At 35.7% G+C, this 25,503-nt stretch overlaps 1 protein-coding gene across 22 annotated transcripts in view; it reads left to right on the top strand.

Moving 5' to 3' along the window:
• Positions 1-25,503, top strand: part of ZNF438 (zinc finger protein 438) — a 185,993-nt gene that overhangs the window by 104,549 nt on the left and 55,941 nt on the right. The window lies entirely within an intron of this gene.

Genomic DNA, 25,503 nt, shown 5'->3' on the forward strand with positions numbered 1-25,503 from the left:
TATGAATTTCTTTTGTAAAGTGGGAAAAGAGTGATTGTGAAGGAGAAGAGGGAATGAGAAAGAGGCTAGTGGGATACCTTAGCTGCAGGTACATTCCCAGAAAGATCAGTAGTAAGAAGGTTGGAAGTTGAGGATCTGGAATTTGATTGCCTTGAAACTACCTGTGCCTACATAATCTCTTGGAAGTCTTTATGTAGTCCCAAATGTACCTCAATTTGTAGACTACTGATTTAGAAGACAGGTAGAGCAGATCCATCATAGGTACAGCAAGACACCCAATCCAATGAAGGAAAACTAATGTTTAAAGATTAATCTTTTCTGAAATAAAAGACAACTAGAGAATATAGAAATGGCATACTGTGTGTCTGGGCCTAGTAAATTTGCTGGACCTCAGAGGTAAAGAAAGATTCCTTTGGGGATCCAGGCAAATAGGTCAAGTTATTTATGAGGGAGGAAGTTACATTAACTTCGGATTTCATTTGATGCAAGAAAATGGACTATATTTAAAAGATTTTTGAGAAAAGGATAGGTAACATAGATTTTTATATCTGTCCAAATAATCCTTCAAGTGTAAGTCAACAGGCAAATAGTTTTGAACTTAAAAAAATTCAGAAATTATTCCTTTAAGACTTTATTGATATACCACTAGAGGATAGACTTTTTTTTTTTAACCTAGTTTTGCAAGATAATGATGTAGGGAGTTGCCAGAATGGGATCTGGCAAGACTTTGACTTTCTCTGTCCCAGTACTGGAAACTTTTTATCATCTGTAATAGTCTTTGACAGGTGGAGTGTGGGTTCTGATAATATTACCTATGACAGAACTGATCTATTTCTCAGGTGTTTGGGTTTTCTGAGAAGTAGGAAAGAATCATGACTTTTTAACAATCTCATCATTGGTGGAAAGGATCTGAGATAAGATATTTAAGAAGATCAACTACATAAATCTACTTGTTTGCGTACAGTTTGACTTCTTAAACACAAGGATGAAGCAGTAAGTTTTCATGAAAGATCTCCAAAGTTTAGTTCATGATGAAGGAGAATCTTGGTCATGGACTTTGCTAATACTATGAATGCTGTTATCAAAAATCTTCCCCAAAGACATTTACTTTGCTTTTTTTGAGGCAAAACAAATAAAATCTGTAAAAGAGCTTGAATGCTTGAGTTGGAAAAACTGAGTGTATTTGGGTTGGTTAGAAAAGTAAGATATAACACCCTTGTCACTTTGGAATAAAACTGCGTAGTTTGTGAGCTGTAATAAAAAATAACTACCTTATATTCCTTTTTGAGAAGCCATCTGAAGAAGAGTATTATAATTTTTTTCCAGTTGTATCTAAACCGAGTTTTCTAATGCCTATACTCTGGTATTTCTATTCTTGATGCCTGTGGTTGACAGCAGCAGATGAGAAAAATGAAAGCCTTTTATAAGTTTATCTGCCAGAGAGCTAACAGTGCTCTTTGCTGCTGGTATTGCAGCCAGGATGTTTGATATTCAGGCCATGAATTGGGTTCTTCAGTTTGATTGCCCACAGGAAGCCAACTCATATTCACAGATCAGATAGACCTGCCAAGTAGATGATGAAGCTTTATTAATTTTGCTTCCCTCAGAAGAAAAAAGGACAGTACAGCAACTTCTTGAGAAGTGCCTATGAATAAAAATTAATCCAGAAGAACTTAGAGACATCTAGAAAAAAACTGAAGGCATTTTTAGCCCAAGATTAACAATTAAAAGAAGGCACTCAAAGGTGTGTTTGTTTCCTACATATGTTAGTATATCTGATTAAGAATTAAGAAGTATTTGAGTTGAACAAGTTACCTTTATCCAAATATGCTATGTCTCTTGGTCTTGCTGTGACACCTTGGATAAGATTTCTTCAGAAACTAGAAACAATTGACCAAAGAATTGTTAATGAGCCTAGGGCTCTGTCCCTCACCAGTGACTAACTGGAAGAATTTAGAGCTTATTTCAATAAGAAAATGTCCATCCTTTAGTAAGGTGGAAAGAGACCAGAAGCAGAAGAGGAAGAGTACAAGCTGGGGAAGTGGTGGAGGAAGAGAGGCAGATGAGGGGGAGAATGGAAGAGAAAGTGGTAAAAACAAAAGGGCCTCAAACTCAGCCTGTTCTGGTGAGGCACAGAAAATTAAGGAAGTCACAGAAACAAAAAAGTAATGAGACTTTTTAAGTGAATAAGAAAATGTTTAGTGATAAAGGAAAGTTGGTTCACCAATGGCCACCAATGTGGAAATTCATTGTGAAGGATATTAAGGAAGAGGATCATAGTAGTATCAACCTTGATAAGACAAAAGAAAGGCTTCAGGCAAGAGGACAAATTTGACCAAGAAGTGTATGGGAGGAAAGTTTAGGCAAAGCATATGGAGAAAAGACTTCTAAAAAGGGAAGTCAAAAGAGAAGCCAGCAAGAGGCAAGCAAAGGCCAAAGATGAATGGAGGGATGCCTTTTAGGGTTGGAGTGGTGATGATGAGGAATTTAATCTATTCACTCTCAGATCCTGATAAATACAGAAGTCTGAAGAATCAGATAGTGAAGATTTGGAAAATAAATTAATGATGTCAACAAGAAGCAGAGAATGAGGAAAAGGAAGAACAGTGAAGTGGAAGAAGTGAAACAAACAAGTTGTAGTAGAAAGAAAGCCAGGTGGGGAACCTAAGAGCCTTTGGATACAGGCCTGTCTTTAGCAGAGGACAAAGAGCTTGAGTTAGGTCTGCTCAAAAGTCAAAGCTAAATACTCTTGTTCTACTCTTCTTGAAACCCTTAGTCATGATTATGTGGGCCAGAAGTAAAAGAAAAGTTGGCTTTGGAACAGTTAGGTAACAAGAGTCCCATGCTTAAAGGATCAGTGTAACTCCAGATAGAAGTGATCATATGTCTAACTCCCTTCTTACCCCATCACAGAATATACTTAGAGTGAGAGTGGATTAAGCAAATTTCCCGATCCTACTTTCAGCATATATGCTCTTAGACTATATCCTTTCCTTTATTTTACTACCAAGTTGTAGAGTCTTTGTTTCATTTTTAGAAATTCTTATCTTGCTTACTCTGCAGAATATACTATGTACAGGTAAACAAAATTGTTCAGAATTCTGATGTATTTAATATTTCCAAAGAGAGTATATGATGAAACAGCCCTAATAAATGAATATTTTTGAATTAAGATTATCAATAATAAGCCTATTTCCCATTTTTAGTTAAAGTATAACATTTAAGAGTAAATTTAACAAAAGATATGCAAAATTTCTACATTGAAAACAATAAAACGTTACTGAGAAAAATTAAAGATGACTTGAGTAAATGAAGAGAGAAGACATTCGTGGATTGGAAGATTCAATTAGATGACAGTCCTCCCCAAATTGATCTATAGAGTCAACATAAGCCCTATCATAATCCCGCAGGCTTTTTTTGGTAAAATTGACAATCTGATTCTAAAAGTTGTATGGAAATGAAAAAGACTGAGAATATCCAAAACAATCTTAAAATCCTGACTGGGAGGACCTGACCTCATAAGATAACTGTGAAACTACAATGACTAAGACAGTGTGGTGCTGCCATAAGGATCAACAAATAGATCATTGCAACTGAATAGAGAGGCCAGGATAGACCCACAGTTATTGGTCGTTTGATTTCCAACAAAGATCCAAAGCAACCCAGTGAAGAAAGGAAAGTTTTTTAATAAATGGTACTGGGACAACTGGATATCCATATGAAAAAAAACCCTCAATTCCTACTTTGTACTATGTACAAAATTAATTTGAGATGGATCATATTACTAAAAGTAAAAGTTGAGCATAATGCTTTTAGAAAAAAATTCAGAGAATATCTTCATGACTTGGGAGTAGGTAACGATTTAAATGCAGAAAGCAATAACCATAAGAGAAAAAAATTTATAAATTAGGCTTTATCAAAATAAGAAAAAAGTATGCTTATCAAAAGATACTGTTAAGAAAACAAAAAGGCAAGCCACAGACTGGGAAAACATATTTGCAAAACATATTTGTCAAAGGACTACATGGATAAAGAATTTATACAAATCCATAATAAAAACACAATCATAAACAAAAAAGTGGGAATAGGGGACAAATGATTTGAAAAGACACTTTATAGCATAAACACTCCACAACAAAAGATATTCAAATGGCCAATATGCATGTCCTCAATATCGTTAGTCATCAGAGAAATGCAAGTGAAAACGTTAGTGAGATACCTACCAGAATGGCTGAAATTAAACAGGTTGATAACATCAAATGTTAGTAAGTATGTTGAGCAACTGAAACTCTTATACATTGTGTGGGAAAGTTAAATGGTACAACCTCTTAGGAAAAACATCTGAAGTTTTCTTATAAAGCTAAACGTAAATGTACCTGATGATCCAGCAATTCTACTCCTAGGTATTTGCCCACAAAATGAACATATAAGTCTACAAAAGAAGATGTTCATGAGAAGTACATAGTATGTATACATGTAGCTTCATTATAGCCAAAAACTAGAAACAACCTAGGTGTCCAGCAATAAGAGAATGGATAAACAGACTATGGTGTATTCATAAAATAGAATGCTACTCAGCAATAAAAAGAAACAAACTACTGATATCTACAACAACACGGATTATACTAACTGAAAGAAGTCATATACAAAAGAGTACATACAATATATTACTCCATTTTTATGAAGTTCTAGAACAAGCAAACCATCTATCAGGGAAAAGAATCAAGAGTGGTCGGCTCTAGAGGATGGGGCAGGGAATGACCGGGAAGGATTATGAAGGAACTTTCTTTGAGGTGATGGTAATGGTTTGGGTTATAAGGTATATACATTCGTAAAAACTCATGGAATGGTACGCTTTAAATTTATGATTTTCATTTTGTGTAAATTTGACTTAAAAAGAAAGAAAAAAGAGCTTTAAAAAATATCCCCAGGAGATACTATTTTCATCCACCAAATTGGTAAAAATGTTGGCAAGAAAGTGGAGCATCCTGACCTCTCTTACCCTTGCTAGTGGTAATGTAAATTGGATCAACATATAAAACAATTTGTCATCATCTAATAACTTGTGCATATACCAACCCAACAGTTCCACTCTGAGGCATAGAAACTCTTGCAGATGTACACAGAGAAACATGTATAGCAATATTCCAGAAAACTGGAAGGAACTCAGACACCCATCAACAAGAGAAGGCATATGTTGTTCTATGTTCAAACATAACGTCATGGATGAATCTCATAACATATAGGAATACTTTTCCAACCAATGGAATTCCATCCAAAATCTTGGAAAAGTAAGCAATCTAGGAATACATACAGTAACACTGTAAAGCAAAGTAAAGAACAATAATTCAAGGTAGTTAGGAAGAAGGCATAGCAAGGAGGATTGGAATTGGAATGGAAAAAGCCTAGAAGTGACTTCAAAGTCACCAGCAATGTTCTATTCCCTAAACTGGCTGGTGGGAAAATAGGTGTTCATTTTATTATTTTTCTTTATAACTTACACATATGTTAAAATATTGTTTGGTATGTATTCAATATTTAATAATAACTTCATGGGAAACAAAATGTACTTTTTAAAATTAAATAATCTTTAAGAATTCTTCATTAGCACCAATATAATATGCAAGATATAAGAAATTGGCTTTCTCGCATCATTAGTTTAGTCATTTATTCAAATGCTTATCAAATGCCTGTACACAGCCTGATGGGGATAGGACATGGGTTAAGCTCTTACTTGGAGGCTACTGTTTTGATAACTGTTATCTTAAAAATTAAGTGGAAAAACTACTTAAACCCAGGATATTTACAGTCTTATATAGGCCCAGCTTTGACCTCACTCCCCGAATGCTAGTCTATGGGACTTCTGAAGGCACACTTTTATGACTTGGAATGTCACTTGAACTGATCGTTGACCAATTTGTTAAATTTGCTTTACAATCAGGTCATGGAGAAAGTCTCTGATAGTTTATTTTCTTGAAACTTAACTATGATAAAAATTCTCAGGATGCTGTAGCTAACACCTAGATCTTATTGTTCTTTGATTGAATCTTAAACATTTTGAGGGTATTAATATATTTTTCATTTCAACATTCTCTGCAATATCTGTGAATATTTTTCCTTAAATCAACTCACCAGAAAATAAAGGTTGAATTCTGTAGCTATAATGTGGTCCTAAATTTGTAGCTTAAAATTAAAAGGGCTTACCCCAACCTTTGCTCTTTATAAATATTAAGACATTCATTTGGGTGCCAAATAATAAATTCATGGTGCTAGACATCGAGCAAGTTGACAGTCTGGTTGCCTGTATGAAGTACTTAAATATACCCAATTACAATTCCAAAGCCTTATTGCTTCATTTATCACAGGAAGTGCCAGAGTTCTGAAATATTTTGTAAGAAAAGCTATTCTACTTACATGAATTCTCATAAGAATGACCAAGAATATCATGCCAATTCAATTCTACATATTGAACCTAGGGTTCTAAATGACATTTGATAGTATGATTTATTTTCTATCTTAAACTTTATAGCGCACCAAACAAGATCCTATCCTTTCATACTGCTTTTTATTTCTAAAGCATCTGAGTGATGATAAAAATCTAAGCTTAAGAACTGTCAGATGATTTATGATATTTCATTTATTTTTCAAAGGATTGGGGTGTCACCAGTAAGCCTATTAGAATTGTAGGTTTAAAGTTCCTCGATTTTAAAAGAGACCAGCTGCATAAACAAGTGTGTGAGCTTTGTAATTTAATTCTGTGTGATTTTTTTTTAATACTTCAAAGTACCAAAGGAGGCAGATTTTCTCAAGTCATAAATACTTGTTTATGTCATTATGATCTCAAACTTTCAAGTACACTTCAAGATCTACTTTTTAAAATATTAGTATGTTTTTACTGTGTTCTTTACAACCTCAAGATATTTCTCCTTTTGTTTACCTAAATCTGCCTTTCTTCGTGGGCTGACACTGACTAAGGTGGAATGTGGATATACTGGAGGAAAACTCCTTTAAAAATTTGGAATTCCGTAGTCATGGATGAATAATCTAATAACTGTCTTTGAGAATGTGCTGTAAGCACCTTAAAGCTAGTTTTTATTAAACATTTAAATTTGAGATAATGGTAAATTCACTTGCAGTTATAAAAAATAATATGCACCCCATGTACCCTTTACACAGTTTCCCCAAAATGGTAATATCCAGGATATTAACATTGATACAATCCAGATCTTATTCAGATTTCCCTAGTTTTACTTGAACTCATTTGTGTATGTATATATTTAGTTTCTGTTTACTTTTTATCATGTGTATAGCTTCTTGTATCTACCACAGTCAAAATACAGAACAGTTCTATCACAAGGATTTTTCGTGTTGCCCTTTTATAACCACACTCACCTACCCCACCTTCCTATCCCTAACCCCTGGCAACCACTAACCAGTTATCCATTTCTATAATTTTATCAATTCAATAATACTATATAAATTGAATCTTAGAGTGTATAAACTTTTGGGATTGACTTTTTCATTCAGTATAATTCCCTTGAATTCATCCAAGTTGTTGAGTGTGGCAGTGGTTTGTTCCTTTTTATTGGGTGGTATTGCATCAAACTCTATTTTGATTTTTAGTTTTCACACACGTACTTACACATAAAGTGATAAGAGATAATTGAAATAGTTTAAAAGGTATTTAAGACATTGTTGCTATTAACCTCTTAATTAAAATTACAGTAAGTGTAAGTGTCCTTTTAGTCATTTAGATTGGATTTGTCTATGTCTTAACATACTAAGACCAGATAAATTTGCCACCTGTATACTGAAAGTATATTTCTAGTAGGAAAAGAAAAGATCATTCTATTCTGTAACAATAACTCATTCAAATAAAAGCTGGCAAGATTGGAGAAAATACCAGTAGCTGATACCAGGCAAGACAGGTCCTTGTTGTGGTTCCAGCAGATTTGCTATTTAGTTTTTTTTCCCTTCAAACAGCATATGATTACCCAACTAATTCTTTTCATACAGCATATTGTTACACAAGTAAGTCTCCTTACCCTTGTGCCTGTGTTTCTTTTTTGTTTTTTTTTAAAGATTGGCACCTGAGCCAACAACTGTTGCCAATCTTTTTTTTCTACTTTTTCTCCCCAAATTCTCCTAGTACATAGTTGTATATTTTAGTTGTGGGTCTTTCTAGTTGTAACATGTGGGATGCCGCCTCAGCGTGGCCTGATGAACAGTGCCATGTCTGTGCCCAGGATCCAAACCAGTGAAACCCTAGGCCACCAAAGCAGAGTGCATGAACTTAACCACTCAGCCATGGGGCAGGCCCCCGTGCCTGTGTTTCTTAAGTGTGATAAATAAAGCTGTAGATATGGATGAGATGTCCTAGGGAGAGAATATAAAGTGAGACCTGATGTTTGCCTTGAGGAGTTGCAAGATTTAATGACCAAGAATTGCCAGAAAGGCAGAAGGGAAAAAACAGAGGCTTTTGGTTCATGGAAGCCAAGAGAAAAGAGGGTATGAATAAGGAAATAAGATGAGGGATGAAGAGAAGCTCTTGATGACTGGCAAAAGTAGTCTTGGAGGTTGGGAGATGTGGAAATGGCAACTCTAGAGAAGTTTCTTTGCGACACTGAGTATCTAGACAGGCCATTGGACTATAGTTGGAGGGAGAGGTGGTGCCAAATGGTTTTGTATGTGTTGTTGTTGTTTTAATGGAGGACACTTGGGTTTGTTTAAAGATCAACACAAATGATCCAGTTAAGGAGAAGAGGAATATACAAGCGAGAGAAGGAATAATATTTTCACATTGTTGGGAAAATAAGAGTGAATGGAATTCAAGGCAAAGGCAGAGGGCGTGGCCTTGGGAAGGAGGAAGGGCATCCCCTCTATTGTGTCATATCAAATGTAGGAGGGACAAGAGCACATGTAAGTAGTTTGTATGTAATACCAGAAGGGTGAGTGACTTTATCAGATAACTTCTGTTTCTGGGAAAGGAGGTGAAGTGGTCTAGAAAAAGGGAGTAGAGAAGAGCGTAGTACTGAAGGTTTGAGTTGTTAATGGGAGAGGTTTAGTGTTAGTCATCAAGGATACTTGCTCTTATGTTTACAAAATGTCTGGAAAGTGGGATTCCTAGTTGACCACAAATACTATTTTCTGAACTGTTGCAGGGTTTGAGGAGATGAGGATATAGGATACAGAGAAAGATTTAGACTGCTCTACTTACAGCTCTTCTGTTGTGTGTCTGTTTCTCCTGGGAATGAGGTCAGTATTAAAGCATAGAGAGAGGCAAGGTGTAAGGTATTGTACTGTGGAAAATTTTAAACACGTTTTTTAAAAACAAGCATTGGTACATAGTAGTCCTATGATTCTTTGTATTTATATGGTATGAGTTGTAATGTCTCCTCTTTCATTTAAAATTTTATTGATTTGAGTCCTCTTTGTTTTTTTCTTGGTAAGTCTAGCTACAGCTTCGTCAATTTTGTTTATCTCTTCAAAAAACCAACTCTTAGTTTCATTGATCTTTCCTATTGTCTTTTTAGTCTATTTCATTTATTTCCACTCTGATCTTTGTTATTTACTTCCTTCCACTAACTTTGGGCTTTGTTCTTCTTTTTCTGGTTCCTTGAGGTATAAACTTAGCTTGTTTGTTTGAGATCTTTCTTTTTTCTTAATATAGGCGTTTATTGCTCAAACTGACCTCTTAGAACTGCTTTTGGTGCCTCCCATAAGTTTTGTTATATTTTATTGGTTCTGAACAATTATACACCAACAAATTGGACAACCTAGAAGAAATGCCAAGACTGAATTATGAAGAAATTGAAAATCTCAACAGACCCATCACTAGTATGAAGATTGGATCAGTAATTAAAAACCTCCCAACAAAAAAAAGTCCAGGACAGATGTCTTGACTGGTGAATTCCCCCCAAAATTTAAAGAATTATTAGTACCACTCCTTCTCAAACTCTTCCAAAAAATGTAACAGGAGGGAACACTTCCAATCTCGTTTTAAGAGACTAGCATTACCCTGATACCAAAGCTAGATAAGGACACTATGAGTCAAGAAAATTACAGGCCAATATCCCTGATGAACATGGGTGCAGAAATCCTCAATAAAATATTAGCAAACTGAATCCAGCAGTACATTAAAAGGTTCATACGTTGTGATCAACTGGGATTTATTCCAAGGATGCAAGGATGGTTCAACAACTGCAGATCAGTCCATGTGATATACATTAACAAAATGAAGGCTAAATATCATGTGATCATCTCAGTAGATCCAGAAAAAGCATTTGACAAAATTCAACATCCTTTTGTGATAAAAACTCTCAACAAAGTGGATATAAGGGGAATGTACCTCAACATAATAAGGGCCATAATATGACAAGCCCAAAGCTAACGTTATATGGTGAAAAGCTGAAAGCTTTTCCTCTGAGATCAGGTACAAGATGGGGATACCCACTCTTGCCATTTTTGTTCAACGTAATACTGAAAGTCTTGGCCAGAGTAATTAGGCAAGAAAAAGAAATAAAAGGCATCCAAATCAGAAAGGAAGAATTAAAATTGTCTCTATTTGAAGATGACATGATATTGTATATAGAAAACCCAAAATGCTCCACCAAAAAACTGTTAGAACTAATTAAGAAATTCAATAAAGTTTTAGCATACAAAATCAATGAAGAAAAATTAGTTGCATTTCTATACGCTAATAATAAACTATGAGAAAAGGAAATTGAAAAACAATCTCATTTACAATAACATCAAAAAGAATAAAATACTTAGGAATAAGTTTAACCAAGATGGTGAAAGAGCTATACACTGAAAACTTAAGACACTGGTGAGAGAACTTGAAGAAGACACAAATAAATAAGAAGATATTCTGTGTTCATGGATTGGAAGAATTAATATTGTTAAAATGTCCATACTACTCAAAGTGATCTACAGATTCAATGCAATCCCTATAAAAATTCCAATGGCATTTTTCAGGAAAATTGGGAAAACAGTCCTAAAATTTGTATGGAACCAAAAAAGATTCTGAATAGCCAAAGCAATCTTGAGAAAGAAGGACAAAGCTGGAGGCATCACACTGCCTGTTTTCAGACTATATTACAAAGCTGTAGTAATTCAGGCAGTACGATATTGGCATAAAAACAGACACATAGATCAGTGAAACAGAATAGAGAGCCCAGAAATAAACCCATACAGATATGGTCAATTAATTTTTGAAAAAGTAGCCAAGAATATGCAATGGGGAAAGGATAGTCTCTTTGATAAATGGTGCTGGGAAAACTAGATAGCCACATTCAAAAGAATGAAGCTGAACCCCAATGTTCCACCATACACAAAAATCAACTCAAAATGGATTAAAGACTTGAACATTAAGACCTGGAACCATAAAACTCCTAGAAAAAAACATAATAAACTCCTCAAAATTAGTCTTGACTATGATTTTTCATATATGACAACAAAAGCAAAGGCAACAAAAGCAAAAATAAACAAATGGGACTACATCAACTTAAAAACCTTCTGCACAGGAAAGGCAAGCATCAACAAAATGAAAAGGCAACCCATAGAATGGGAGAAAATGTTTGCACACCTCGTGTTCCACAAGGGATTAATATCCAAGATATACAAGGATCTCATATAACTCAATAGCAGAAAACCAAATAACCCAATTAAAAAATGGAAAATGGTTGGGAAACAAGACAAGCCTCTACAAATTTAAAAAAATTGAAATAATAACAAGCATCTTCTCAGATCATAGTGCTATACGGCTAGAAATTAATTACAAGAAAAAAGCTGAGAAAGGCACAAAGATGTGGAGATTAAACAACACACTACTGAACAAGCAATGGATCATGGAAGAAATTAAAGAAGAAATTAAAAAATACCTGGAAACAAATGAAAATGATAGCATGCCATACCAACTCATATGGGATACAGCAAAAGCTGTATTAAGAGGAAAATTCATCGCAATACAGGCACATCTTAACAAACAAGAAAAATCCCAAATAAGCAACCTTAAAGCACACCTAACTGAACTAGAGAAAAAAGAACAAATGAAGCCCAAAGTCAGCAGAAGGAGAGAAATAATAAAAATCAGAGCAGAAATAAATACTATTGAAACGAAAAAGGCAGTAGAAAGGATCAAATGAGACAAAGAGCTGGTTTTTTGAGAAGATAAATAAAATTGACAAATCACTAGCCAGACTTACAAAGAAAAAAAGGGAGAAAGCTCAAATAAACAAAATCAGAAATGAGCGAGGAGAAATAACAACAGACTCTGCAGAAATACAACAGATTATAAGAGAATACTACAAAAAACTATATGCCAACAGAATGGATAACCTAGAGGAAATGGATAAATTCCTGGACTCCTACAATCTCCCAAAGCTCACTCAAGAAGAGGCAGACAATTTGAACAGACCAATCACAAGGAAAGAGATTGAAACAGCAATCAAAAACATCCCAAAGAATAAAACCCCAGGACCAGATGGCTTTCCTGGGGAACTCTACCAAACTTTCAGAGAGGATTTAATACCTATCCTTTTCAAGCTATTCCAAAAAATTAGGGAAGATGGAACACTTCCTAACACATTCTATGAGGCCAACATCACGCTGATACCAAAACCTGACAAGGACACCACGAAAAAAGAGAACTACAGGCCAATGTCACCGATGAACATAGATGCAAAAATTCTAAACAAAATTTTGGCAACCAGAATTCAGCAATTCATCAAAAGAATCATACATCAGGATCAGGTGGGATTCATACCAGGGACACAGGGATGGTTCAACATCCGCAAATCAATCAACGTGTGATACACCACATCAACAAACTGAGGAATAAAAACCACATGATCATCTCAATAGATGCAGAGAAGGCATTTGACAAGATCCAACAGCCATTTATGATAAAAACTCTGAACAAAATGGGCATAGAAGGAAACTACCTCAACATAATAAAGGCCATATACGACAAACCCATAGCCAACATCATACTCAATGGGCAAAAACTGAACCCCATCCCTCTGAAAACAGGAACAAGACAAGGATGCCCTCTATCACCACTCTTATTTAACATAGTACTGGAGGTCCTGGCCAGAGCAATCAGGCAAGAAAAAGGAATAAAAGGAATCGAAATAGGGAGGGAAGAAGTGAAACTCTCGCTGTTTGCAGACGACATGATCTTATATATAGAAAACCCCAAAGAATCCATTGGAAAACTGTTAGAAGTAATCAACAACTACAGCAAAGTTGCAGGGTATAAAATCAATTTGCATAAATCAGTAGCATTTCTATACTCCAGTAATGAACCAACAGAAAAAGAACTCAAGAATACAATACCATTCACAATCGCAACAAAAAGAATAAAATACCTTGGGGTAAATTTAACTAAGGAAGTGAAGGACCTATATAATGAAAATTACAAGGCCTTTCTGAGAGAATTGGATGACGACATAAGGAGATGGAAAGACATTCCATGTACATGGATTGGAAGAATAAACATAGTTAAAATGTCCATTCTACCTAAAGCAATCTACAGATTCAACGCCATCCCAATCAGAATCCCAATGACATTCTTTACAGAATTAGAACAAAGAATCCTAAAATTCATATGGGGCAACAAAAGACCCCGAATTGCTAAAGCAATCCTGAGAAAAAAGAACAAAACGGGAGGCATCACAATCCCTGACTTCAAAACATACTACAAAGCTACAGTAATCAAAACAGCATGGTACTGGTACAAAAACAGGTGCACAGATCAATGGAACAAAATTGAAAGCCCAGAAATAAAACCACACATCTATGGACAGCTTATCTTTGACAAAGGAGCTGAGGGCATACAATGGAGAAAAGAAAGTCTTTTCAACAAATGGTGCTGGGAAAACTGGAAAGCCACATGTAAAAGAATGAAAATTGACCATTCTTTTTCACCATTCACCAAAATAAACTCAAAATGGATTCAAGACCTAAAGGTGAGACCTGAAACCATAAGGCTTCTGGACGAAAACATAGGCAGTACACTCTTTGACATCAGTATTAAAAGGATCTTTTCAGACACCATGCCTTCTCAGAGAAGGGAAACAATAGAAAGAATAAACAAATGGGACTTCATCAGATTAAAGAGCTTTTTCAAGGCAAATGAAAACAGGATTGAAACAAAAAAACAACCCACTAACTGGGAAAAAATATTTGCAAGTCATATATCTGACAAAGGCTTAATATCCTTAATATATAAAGAACTCTCGCAACTCAATCACAAAACATCGAACAACCCAATCAAAAAATGGGCTGGAGACATGAACAGACATTTCTCCAGAGAAGATATACTGATGGCCAATAGGCACATGAAAAGATGCTCATCCTCGCTGATCATCAGGGAAATGCAAATCAAAACTACACTAAGATATCACCTTACACCCATTAGAATGACAAAAATATCTAAAACTAATAGCAACAAATGTTGGAGAGGTTGCGGAGAAAAAGGAACCCTCATACACTGCTGGTGGGAATGCAAACTGGTGCAGCCACTATGGAAAACAGTATGGAGATTCCTCAGAAAACTAAAAATAGAACTACCATATGATCCAGCCATCCCACTACTGGGTATTTATCCAAAGAGCCTGAAGTCAGCAATCCCAAAAGTCCTGTGCACCCCAATGTTTATTGCAGCACTGTTTACAATAGCCAAGACGTGGAAGCAACCTAAGTGCCCATCAACAGACGAATGGATAAAGAAGATGTGGTACATATATACAATGGAATACTACTCAGCTGCAAAACAGAACAAATCATTCCATTTGCAATAACATGGATGGACCTTGAGAGAATTATGTTAAGTGAAATAAGCCAGCAAGAGAAAGATAATCTGTGTATGACTCCACTCATACGAGGAATTTAAAACTATGGACCAAGAACAGTTTAGTGGATACCAGGGGAAAGGTGGGGTGGGGGGTGGGCACAAAGGGTGAAGTGGTGCACCTACAACATGACTGACAAACATTAATGTACAATTGAAATTTCACAAGATTGTAACCTATCAATAACTCAATAAAAAAAAAACTGGAAAAAAAATGGAAAATGGACCTGAATAGACAGTTTTCCAAAGAAGACATACAAATGGCCAGCAGATACATGAAAAGGTGCTCAGCGTCACTAATCATCAGGGAAATGGAAACCACAATGAGATATTATCTCACACCTGTAAGGATGGCTGTTATCAAAAAGACAAACGACAGTGAATGCTGGTGAGGATGTAGAGAAAATGGAACATCTGTATGTGGTTGGTGGGAATGTAAACTGGTACAGCCACTATAGAAAACTATATGGAGATTCCTCAAGAAATTAAAAATAGAACTACCATATGATCCGGCGATCCCTCTTCTGGGAATATATCCAAAGGAAATGAAACCGTTATCTCGAAGAGACATCTATATTCCCATGTTCATTGCAGCTTTATTCACAATAGCCAAGGTATGGAAATAACCTAAGTGTCCATCAAGGGATGAAAGATCAAGAAAATATGGTGTATATGTATGCAATGATTTTTATTTAACCTTAAAAAAAGAAGGAAATCCTGTCATTTTTGGCTACATGGATGAATCGGAGGACGTTGTGCTAAGTGAAGCAAGCCCGAGAGAGAAAGACAAAGACTGCATGGTATCACTTACATGTGGAACTAAAAAAAATTTTTTAAAGTTGAACTCACAGAAGCAGAGTAGAAAAGTGGTTGCCAAGGGTCTGGGGTGTCGGGGAATAGGGGGAGGTCGGTAAAAGGATACAAACGTTCAGTTATAAGATGAATAAGGTCTGAGGATAACACTGTATTGTATAATTGAAATTTGCTGAGAGAGTGGAGCTTAAATGTTCTCACCAACAAAAAGAGGGAAAGGGTACATATGTGAGGTGACGGTTGTATTAACTAACTTGATGGGGGAATCCTTTCACAATGCATACATATATCAAATCAGCACGTTGTACCCTTTAAATATCTTACAATTTTATTTGTCTATTGTACTTCAATACAACTGAAAAAACAGAAACATTTGTGGTGATTTAAATTCTTTTATCAAAAGAATCTTCTGGTGCTTCACGTGTTATCTCACGTTTTGTTTATCGTAGAAGACCTTTTATTCACCAGCAAGACTTTTCAACTAGATTTTTAAAGACAGGACCTGTTTCTATCTAAGCAATCTGCTGAGTGTGTACCCCCCAGGTACTCACTAAATAAATAGTAAAAAAGCGCCGGATATTGCAGCTCTACTGATACTGTGGGACACGTTTTATTTGATCAAGGATTTTTAATAAAACTTTATACTTTTTTGAAAACTTTTGCTAAATACATGTGTTCTTATTTGAAATAATAGAGACCTGCCAAGAGAATTACTTTCTTTTACCCAGCTAAACTTTTTGTTTAACCGAGAAGTGTGAATCATACTTGATGTATTATATTTATTTATTCTTTCATATTTTTTAAATTATGAAAATTTCTATTTACTGGAACCACATTACTCTAAGATTTTGAAACTTTTGTAGTGATTCCCCTAAATGTTTTCAATTCTAGAATATACAAAATTTTAATCTTGATTTTTGATAGGAAAGATACATTGAATACAATAGCTTCAGTTTTAACTATTGATTTAGAATTAGCTTAGGAAAAACAACACTTACATAAAAATTCTTAGAAAGATACTTTAAAAATTATATTTTATTTTCGTCATTTTTGTGAAGAATATTCTAGGTAAAAAGGTAATGTTTTTCTGTAGATCTAAGTATTTTTTACCAAAGTAAAAATAAAGATTCTGTTGAAACCAATGATTCACAAAATTGAGTGATGTGTCAAGACTAACAGATAAAGTCCTTCTTTGCTCCCTTTGTAAGATTAAGATTCTTCATACTCTGTGCTACCAAAGCCCTACTGAGAATCTTTCATACTGAATAGGTTTTTATTTTTTTCAATCTAATCAGATTTGGAAGTGCCTGCAGCCGTCGACTACTCTATCTTGCCTCTTTGCCCACCTGTGATTGTAGGAAGCTTTTTTTCCTGGGAGTGGAGGAAAAGATGTTTTGTCATTACCAGATTCTTCTAGACATATACTGGAGAGCTACAGAGTTCTGGGCATTTGCTGAAGCATAGTCCTCTCGTCTCTTCCTAAGCACCCGTCAGTTCTGGTCTTCATTAACCCTGATGTTCTCCATCCTTCTCTCCGGAGAATCTTGCTGTCTAGAACCTATGACTGCTGTCAGTAAGATCTTTCCTCTTTCCTTCCCTGTAGCCTCAGTTGAGTCTGCTTCCCTACTCTTGCACATGGTAACTGTGCTCTAGATCTTCAAGAAGGCGTTCGGTCCTTCTGCATCCACTGCGTCCCAGGCGTGGGTAGAATGCAGAGACCTCTAAGACCTTGCTTCTCCAGAAGTCCTTGGGCCCGGGGAGCCTCAGGAACTATTGTGAAAGAAGATCTAGCTGGGCGTACCATGAATAAAAATAAATGTGCCTGCCACTACCTTTACTTTGGTCATGAAGACAGTTTCAGAATCTCTTTGCATCCCTGTTGTTTTCCCTGCCATGTATATGTACCATAGTTGTGTGGATGTATTGTGATGTGGTTATCAAAATTGGAGGAAGGCATGATGTACCAGCATGACAAATATATTTTTAGATTCAAGCCTGTGCTCCATAGTGGTTATCATGACCTGATAAGCCACAGCTCCTTCTAAAATATCTTTGCCGAACTTAACTTTTTCTCACTTAGTTAGATCACGTAGTTAATGTCATTAATTTGGGATGGAAAGTACCCTTCCATCACTAACACTACCTCCTACAAGTTTGAAAATGATTCACCATGCAGTATTAAGAAGTAAAATGATTTTATTTCTTTCAGTAACTGGATGCATGATATAAGGGTAGCTGTTCAGAGTGAAAATGAAGAAGAGTGAGTAGGAATGAGGACTGGGAAAAGAAAATTAAAGTACAAAGTTATTTTCTGAGATTTCTCATTTTGGGTATAATGTTTGGAATTTGGGGGGTTTTTTTTTAGAAATATAAAATCTCAGCCCAGAACCGGGAGCTCTGCATTTTGTTCAGTTGGAGACTTTTGATGTATTTTTGGAGTCTAATTTTTCTGTTGCCCAAGTAGAGATGGCAATGATTTAGTAGCAGCTCATGGATATTATGTGAAGTACTGTGTGTTGATTACATAATAATCAGAACCAAAAGGGGCCGGCCCTGTGGCTGAGTGGTTAAGATCATGTGCTCCACTTGGGCAGCCTGGTGTTTGTGGGTCTGGATCCTGGGCGCAGACCTATGCACCTCTCATCAAGCCATGCTGCAGTGGCATCCCACATAGAGGAACTAGAATAACCTACAACTAGGATATACAACTAAGTACTGGGCTTTGGGGAGGGAAAAAAAAGACGAAGATAGGCAACAGATGTTAGCTCAGGGCCAATCATCAAAAAAAACCCAAACCATAAGTTAAGTATGTCTTTGGATTTATAACTTCATATAATTTAGGTAGTCACTATTTAAATCATATTCATGTACGTATACTTTGAGAAATCTTAGTTCTTTACCAAAGTGGTAAGTTTTTGTATCGTACAGTAGAATAAGGTAAATATCTTTATGGATTTTGCTTAAGATCCCAAATACTGTGTCTTTTGTTTCCAATAAATGTAGATGTGGCCTTCATGATATGTAAATAATAGTTTTGTATTTTTCTCTTAAGTTTGAAAATCTAATTAGCTTTTCTAATTATGTTGAAGAAAATGAACAAATTTTATCTTCTACACATTTTGAGGAAATAACCACAAACCTCATAGAATAGTGAAAAGATTTTATAAGATAATTTTTGCACACTGATATAGTTGTCATAATTTCCAGATTTGCCACTTAAGGCCTACTTTTAAAAAAGTCTGCATTGGATACTACTTCCTAGAGTATATTTCATATACAAAGTTTCTTAATCATAAAATTTATTTTTGTGTACCAAGTCATATGATCTTCCTTTCAGAAAGTGCTTGGGCAAATTAAATTTCAGTATTAGCTGTTTGAAATAACATTTTCACATTTCACTTTGCACTTATAATAATTTTTTTTATTTGCAATAATTTATTTACACCATACCCATGAGATAGAAGCCAGCCCTGGTGGTCTAGTGTTAAGATTCAGTGCTCTCACTGGCTGCAGCCCAGGTTCATTTCCTAGCCATGGAACCACACTACCTGTCTGTCAGTTTTCCTACTGACAACTGTGTATTGTTGTGATGCTAAAAGCTATGCAGGGTCACCTATGGTGGACAGGTTTCAGTGGATTTTCCAGACTAAAACAGACTAGGAAGAAGGACTTGGAAACCCACTTCCAAAAAAATTTGCCATGAAAACCCTGTGAATAGCAGTGGAGCATTGTCTGATATAGCATGGTAAGATAAGACTGGGAAGAGTTCTGCTCTGCTGTACACAGCGTTGCTAGGAGTCAGAATCAACTCAATGGGCGCTAACAGCAAAGCCATGAGACAGATACGAAATTAATCAGGAAAGGTGGAACAGCTATATTTATTTCCTACTTTGCTCTCCTTAGAGTTCTTCAGAATAGATGTGTTTAAGAGCAAATCCAGAGTGAGGACTTAACTGTGCCTACTTCTTCCCATTAGGGTGATATTAAATGGAATGGTGAACACTTAAAAAGATGAGCACCCTCTTAAGTACACCAGAACAGCTTAGGTTTCATTCCAACGCTGTAAACCAACTGGACCTAAGTGACCTGTATAGAACACTCCACTCAACAGGAGCAGTATACACATTCTTTCCAATGCATATGGATCATTCTCCAGGATAGACAATGTCTTAGGCCATAAAACAAGTCTCAGTAAGCATGAAAAGGATTGAAAATATACAAAGTATGTTCTCTGACCACAACAGAATACAATTAGAAGTAAGTAACAGAAGGAAATTTGGAAAATGCATGAATATGTGGAAATTAAACAACACACTCCTAAATAGGAAATGGGTCAAAGAAAAATCACAAGGGAAATTAGAAAATACCTTGATGTAGATGAACCTAAAATACAACATACCAAAATTTATAGGATGCAGCTAAAGAAATCAGTGTTAGGAGGGAAATTTATAGCTCTAGATGCCTACATTTTTTTTTAAAAAAGGAAAGATCTTAAATCAGTAACTGAAACTTCCACCTTAAAAACTTAGAAAAAGAAGAGCAAACTAAACCAAAGCAAGCAGAAGAAAGAAAATAATAAAGGTTAAAGCATAAATAAATGGAGCCAGCCCTGATGGCCTAGTGGTTAAAGTTTGGCATTCTCACCACTTCGGCAGCCCAGGTTTGGTTCCAAGTTGCAGAGCCACACCATTTGTCTGTCAGTTGCCATGCTGTGGCAGCAGCTCACATAGAAGAACTAGAAGGACTTACAACTAGGATATACAACCATGCACTGGGGCTTTGAGGAGGAAAGAAAAAAGAGGAACATTGGCAACAGATGTTAGCTCAGGGCAAATCCTTCCCTGCAAAAAAAAAAAAAGAAAAAAAGCATAAATAAATGAAATAGAGAATAAAAAAGAATAAACAAAATCATTGAAAGCAAAAGTTCTTTAAAAAAATCTATGAAATTGACAAGCCTTTAGACTGACCAAGAAAACAAGAGAGAACATTCAAGTTACTAAGATCAGCAATGAAAGAGAACATTACCACCAAACTTACAGAAATGAAAAATGATTATAAACGAATACCAGGGAAAATTGTATGCCAAAATATTAGGTGAACAAATGAACAAATTCCTAAAAGAAAAAAACTACCAAAACTAACTCAAGAAGAAATAGAATATCTGAACCTATAATAGTAAAGCGATTGAATTATAACCAAAGAAGTTCCCACAGGGAAAAGCTCAGGCCCAGATGGCTTCACTTGTGAATTTTATTAAAGATTTAAAGAAGACTTACTACCAGTTTTTCACAAAGTCTTCTAAAAATTAGAAGAGGAGAGAATACTTCCCAATTTATCCTCTTAAGTCAATGTTACCCTTATGCCAAAACCAGAAAAAGACAACACAAGAAAACTACAGCCCAATATCTCTTATGAATATGGATGCAAAAGTCCTCAACAAAATACGAGCAAAACAAATCTAATAACATATAAAAAGGATTATAAACAAAGACCAAGCAGGATATATCTCAGAAACGAAGATTGGCTTAACATATGAAAATCAATGTAATATATCATATTAATAGAATAAAGAAAAGCCATGTGATCATCTTAATAGACACAGAAAAGGCATTTGACAAAATCCAAGTCCCTTTTATGATGAAAACACTCACAACCTAGAAGCAGAAGGGAATTTCTTTAATCTGATGAAGGGAATCCACAAAACCCCACAGCTAACATCATTCTTATCAGTAAAAGACTAAAAGCTTTCTTCCTAAGATGAGTAATAAGACAAGGATATATTCTCTTGCCACTTCTGCTCAACATTGTATTGGAGGTTCTGACTGGGCAATTAGGCAAGAAAAAGAAATGAAAGACATCCAAATTGGAAAAGAAGTAAACCTTTTTCTATTTGCAAATGACATGACCTTGTATGTAGAAAACCTTAAGGAATCTATTAAACTGTTAGAATTAATAAATGAGTTCAGCAAGGCTGAAAGATAGAAAATCAGTATAAATATCAGTTGTATTTATGTACCATAGCAATGAACAATCAAAAAATGAAATCAAGAAGACAGTTACATTTACAGTAGTTTCAGCAAGAATAAAATACTTAGCAATAAGTTTAACAAAGAAGTGCAAGACTTGTACAGCAAAATATAAAAACGTTGATAGAAAATAAAGACAAATAATTTGAAAGATACTTTATGTTCATGAATTTGAAGACTTAACATTGTTAAGATGGCAGTACCCCCATATTGATCAACAAATACAATGTAATCTATGAAAATCCCAGCTGCCTTTTTTTGCAGAAGTTGACCTGCTGATCCTAAAATGCATATGGAAATGCAAGGGATCCATAATAGCCAAAACAATCTTAAAAAAGAAAACAAAGGAAGACTCATACTTCTCAATTTCAAAACTTCCTATAAAGCTACAAAAAATAAGATAGGTTGATACTGACGAAAGAATAGACATATAGATTAATGGAGTAGAACTGAGTCCAAAATAAACCCTTACAGTTATGGTAATTTTATTTTCAACAAGGGTATCAAGACAATTCAGTAGGGGAAAGAATAGTCTTATCAGCCAGTGGTCTCAGAACAATGTGGATATCCACATGCAAAAGATTGAAAGAGGACCCCTACCTCACACTGCATACAAAAATTAACTTAAAATGGGTCAAAGACTTAAATATAAGAGCTAAAACTAAAATGATATAAAACTCTGAAAGGCAAACAGGCTGAAATTTTTATGACCTTGAATTAGACAATGGTTTCTTAGATTGAAATGAAAAGTACAAGCAACAGAAGAAAAGATAAGTTGGACTTCACCAAAATTTAACTTTTGTGCTTCAAAGGGCACCATCAAGAAAGTAAAAAGACAACCCACAGAATGGGAGAAAATATTTGCAAATCGTTTATCTGCTAAGGGACTTGTATCGAAAATATATAAAGAACTCCTACCACTCAACAACAAATATAACCCAATTTAAAAACAGGGAAAGGATTTAAATAGGTGTTTCTCCAAAGATGATACACCGATTGCCAGTGAGCACATGGAACATTGCTGGACATCATTAGTCATTAGAGAATAGCCACAATGATATACCACGTTACAACCATTAGGATGACTGTACCAGTAATAGACAAACATTATAAATCTGTAAGTGCCATTTGTGTGAGCAAGGCTCAAGGCAAATTTAAATTAGGAGAATCAAGAGTCATTTAGAGAAAATCATAGTGACCTGCCTTTTTGTAAGCCTCTTCTGGGACATGTTCACTCATATTTGTTCTCATAAGCCAGCACACACAGCAAGGAATTAGGGACTATTCTTCCTAATTTTCCCATAAGAACACTGAAGCTTACATCCATTTGAATCAAGTTTCCATTTTTCTTACTGTCGCTATAGGTTCAGTCTAAGGATTAGCTCTTTACTGATAAGCATTAACTAGTAAGAAAATATAGAAATTGGACACTATAAATTATTGGTGGAAATATTAAATAGATAGCTGCTTTGGAAAACAGTCTGGCAGTTCCTCAAAAGGTTAAATATAGAGTTATCCTATGACCTGGCCTAAACCTATATGACTGTACCTATTCTATTCCTAAGTATATTGCCCAAAAGAGATGAGTATATCTACACAAAAATTTGTACACAAATGTTCATAGCAGCATTATTCATAATGGCCAAAAGATGGAAACAAGCCAAATGTCCATTAACTGATGAATAGCTAAACAAAATGTGGTGTATTCATTCAGTGCTGCTACTTTTGTGAACCTTGAAAACATTATGCCAAGTTTAAAGAAGTCAGACACAAAAGGCCACATATTGTATGATTCCATTATATGAAATTTCAAGAATAGGCAAATCTAGAGAGACAGAAAGTAGATTAATGATTTCCAGGAAGAGGGGACAGGGTGACTGCTAGTGGGTATGGGTATGAGGTTTCTTTTTAGGGTGATGGAATATGGTTTTTTAGGGGTTTTTTTTTTGGCTGGGAAGGATTCGCCCTGAGCTAACATCTGTTGCCAGTCTTCCTGGGGTTTTTTTCTCCCTCCTCAAAACCCCAGGAGATGGTTGGTATATTCTAGTTGTAAGTCCTTGTAGTTCTTCTATGTGAGCCACCACCACAGCATGGTTACTGACAGACAGGTGCTGTGGTTTCACACCTGGGAACTGAACTTGGGCTGCCAAAGCAGAGTGTGCTGAACTTTAACCACTAGGCCATCAGGGCTGGCTCTCTTTTTAGGGTGATGGGATATTCTGAAATTAGATGGTAGTGATAGTTGTTCAACTTTGTGAAAATACTAAAAACCACTAAACTGTGTATACTTTAAAAGGGTGAATTTTATGGTATGTGAATTATATCACAAATATAAATAAATACTAACTGAGCTCCTCCTAGGTGTTCTGTTATTGTGCCATATGAACATAAAGGGATGTGAGCCCTACCTTCCAGAGCGTCTTGTCTGTTGGGGGTACTAGGCATTATCTGACTAAAATTACAATTGTGATAAGTGCTCTGAGGGAAAAGACTTATTCCAGGGGTATCTGATCCAGACTAGTCAGAGACAGTTCTCCTAAGGGGGTGATATGGTCTTGAGAGCCAAAGGATGAATCCAAGTTATTAAGAAGAAAAGCAGCATTACAGGGAGGGGGACCAGCATGTATTGAGACTGTCAACAGCCTCAGTATGTTCAGAAAACTGAAGGAAGGCTAGTGTGGCTGGGACACAGGAAATGAGGGCGAGGAGTCCAGAATGAAACTGAGAAGCAGGCCAAGATTAGATTGGGCAAAAACTCATGGACATGTTATGGCTTCTAATGGTTTTCATTCTGGGATGGCATGTTCTAATGAGTGTTTTGAAAACATCACTGTGGCTGTGTTGGTTGGAGAAGGAGCAGGAGTGGAAGCAGTTAAAAGAGTATTCAGTGGTCCTGGCAGGGAATGATAGAGCAACTGGCACCAAGTAGTTGGCAGTGAAGATGAGAAAAGTGGTGTATCTGAGGGCTTTTTAGGAGGTAAAATTGACACAATTTGGTGAAAGACTAGATATGAGAAGTGAGGGAGAGAGGTATAAGGCGTGACTCCTATATGTTGGACTTTTGAAAGTGAAAGTGTTGGAAGTCCGTTTCTAAGCCAGAGATTCCCCTTCAGTATACACTTTGTTAGGAACACCTTCAAGTAACGAGTGGATTTTTTTTTTCTGTTGAGAAATAGTTCTTTCCTACTAACACAGTCACACATAATATAGAACGATGCAGTTTACTGACAGCAAGTATTTGGGGAAAGTAAAAAAGATGTTGAGGAAACTAGACAATTTTTTTTTTTATATTTGCCAGATGAATTTTGTTCAGGGAGTCTCATTTGTCCTAGTCTACATCCTCAGTGTCTTACTGTAATTTACTTGGCCTTGCTGATGATCCCCAATGCTGTAGAGATCATCTGTCATTTAAGTGTCCTCATTTTGATGTAAGTAATGAAAATAGACTCTGAAATAATTTTCTGGCAAGTAACTGCCTTCCAATGAGGAATAACTGGAATGGATTCAGCTTTAGCAATTCTTATTTCCTTGGCCAGCCGAAGTCTTAAAATGTCAAGTTTTTCAAAGATGTTTTTATTCTGCAGTTATGTAGAACGATAAGTGTTTTATTATAATTTCTGAAAGCCACCTTGGCAATTTAAGACTACATTGAAATAAATTTTAATCTGTAACCTAAAAGTTTTTCCATATGACCCTTGAAGAGTTAGTTATTGGGCATCCACTTCGATTTGGAATGTCAGCATGAAGACCTGACTGACAGGTAAAGACCTGGTGAAGAAAACAGATCGTGCAAATTGGGTGTGATTTAAG

This window comes from Equus przewalskii, chromosome 30 (genome assembly GCF_037783145.1).
Source record: "Equus przewalskii isolate Varuska chromosome 30, EquPr2, whole genome shotgun sequence".
NCBI lineage: Eukaryota > Metazoa > Chordata > Mammalia > Perissodactyla > Equidae > Equus > Equus przewalskii.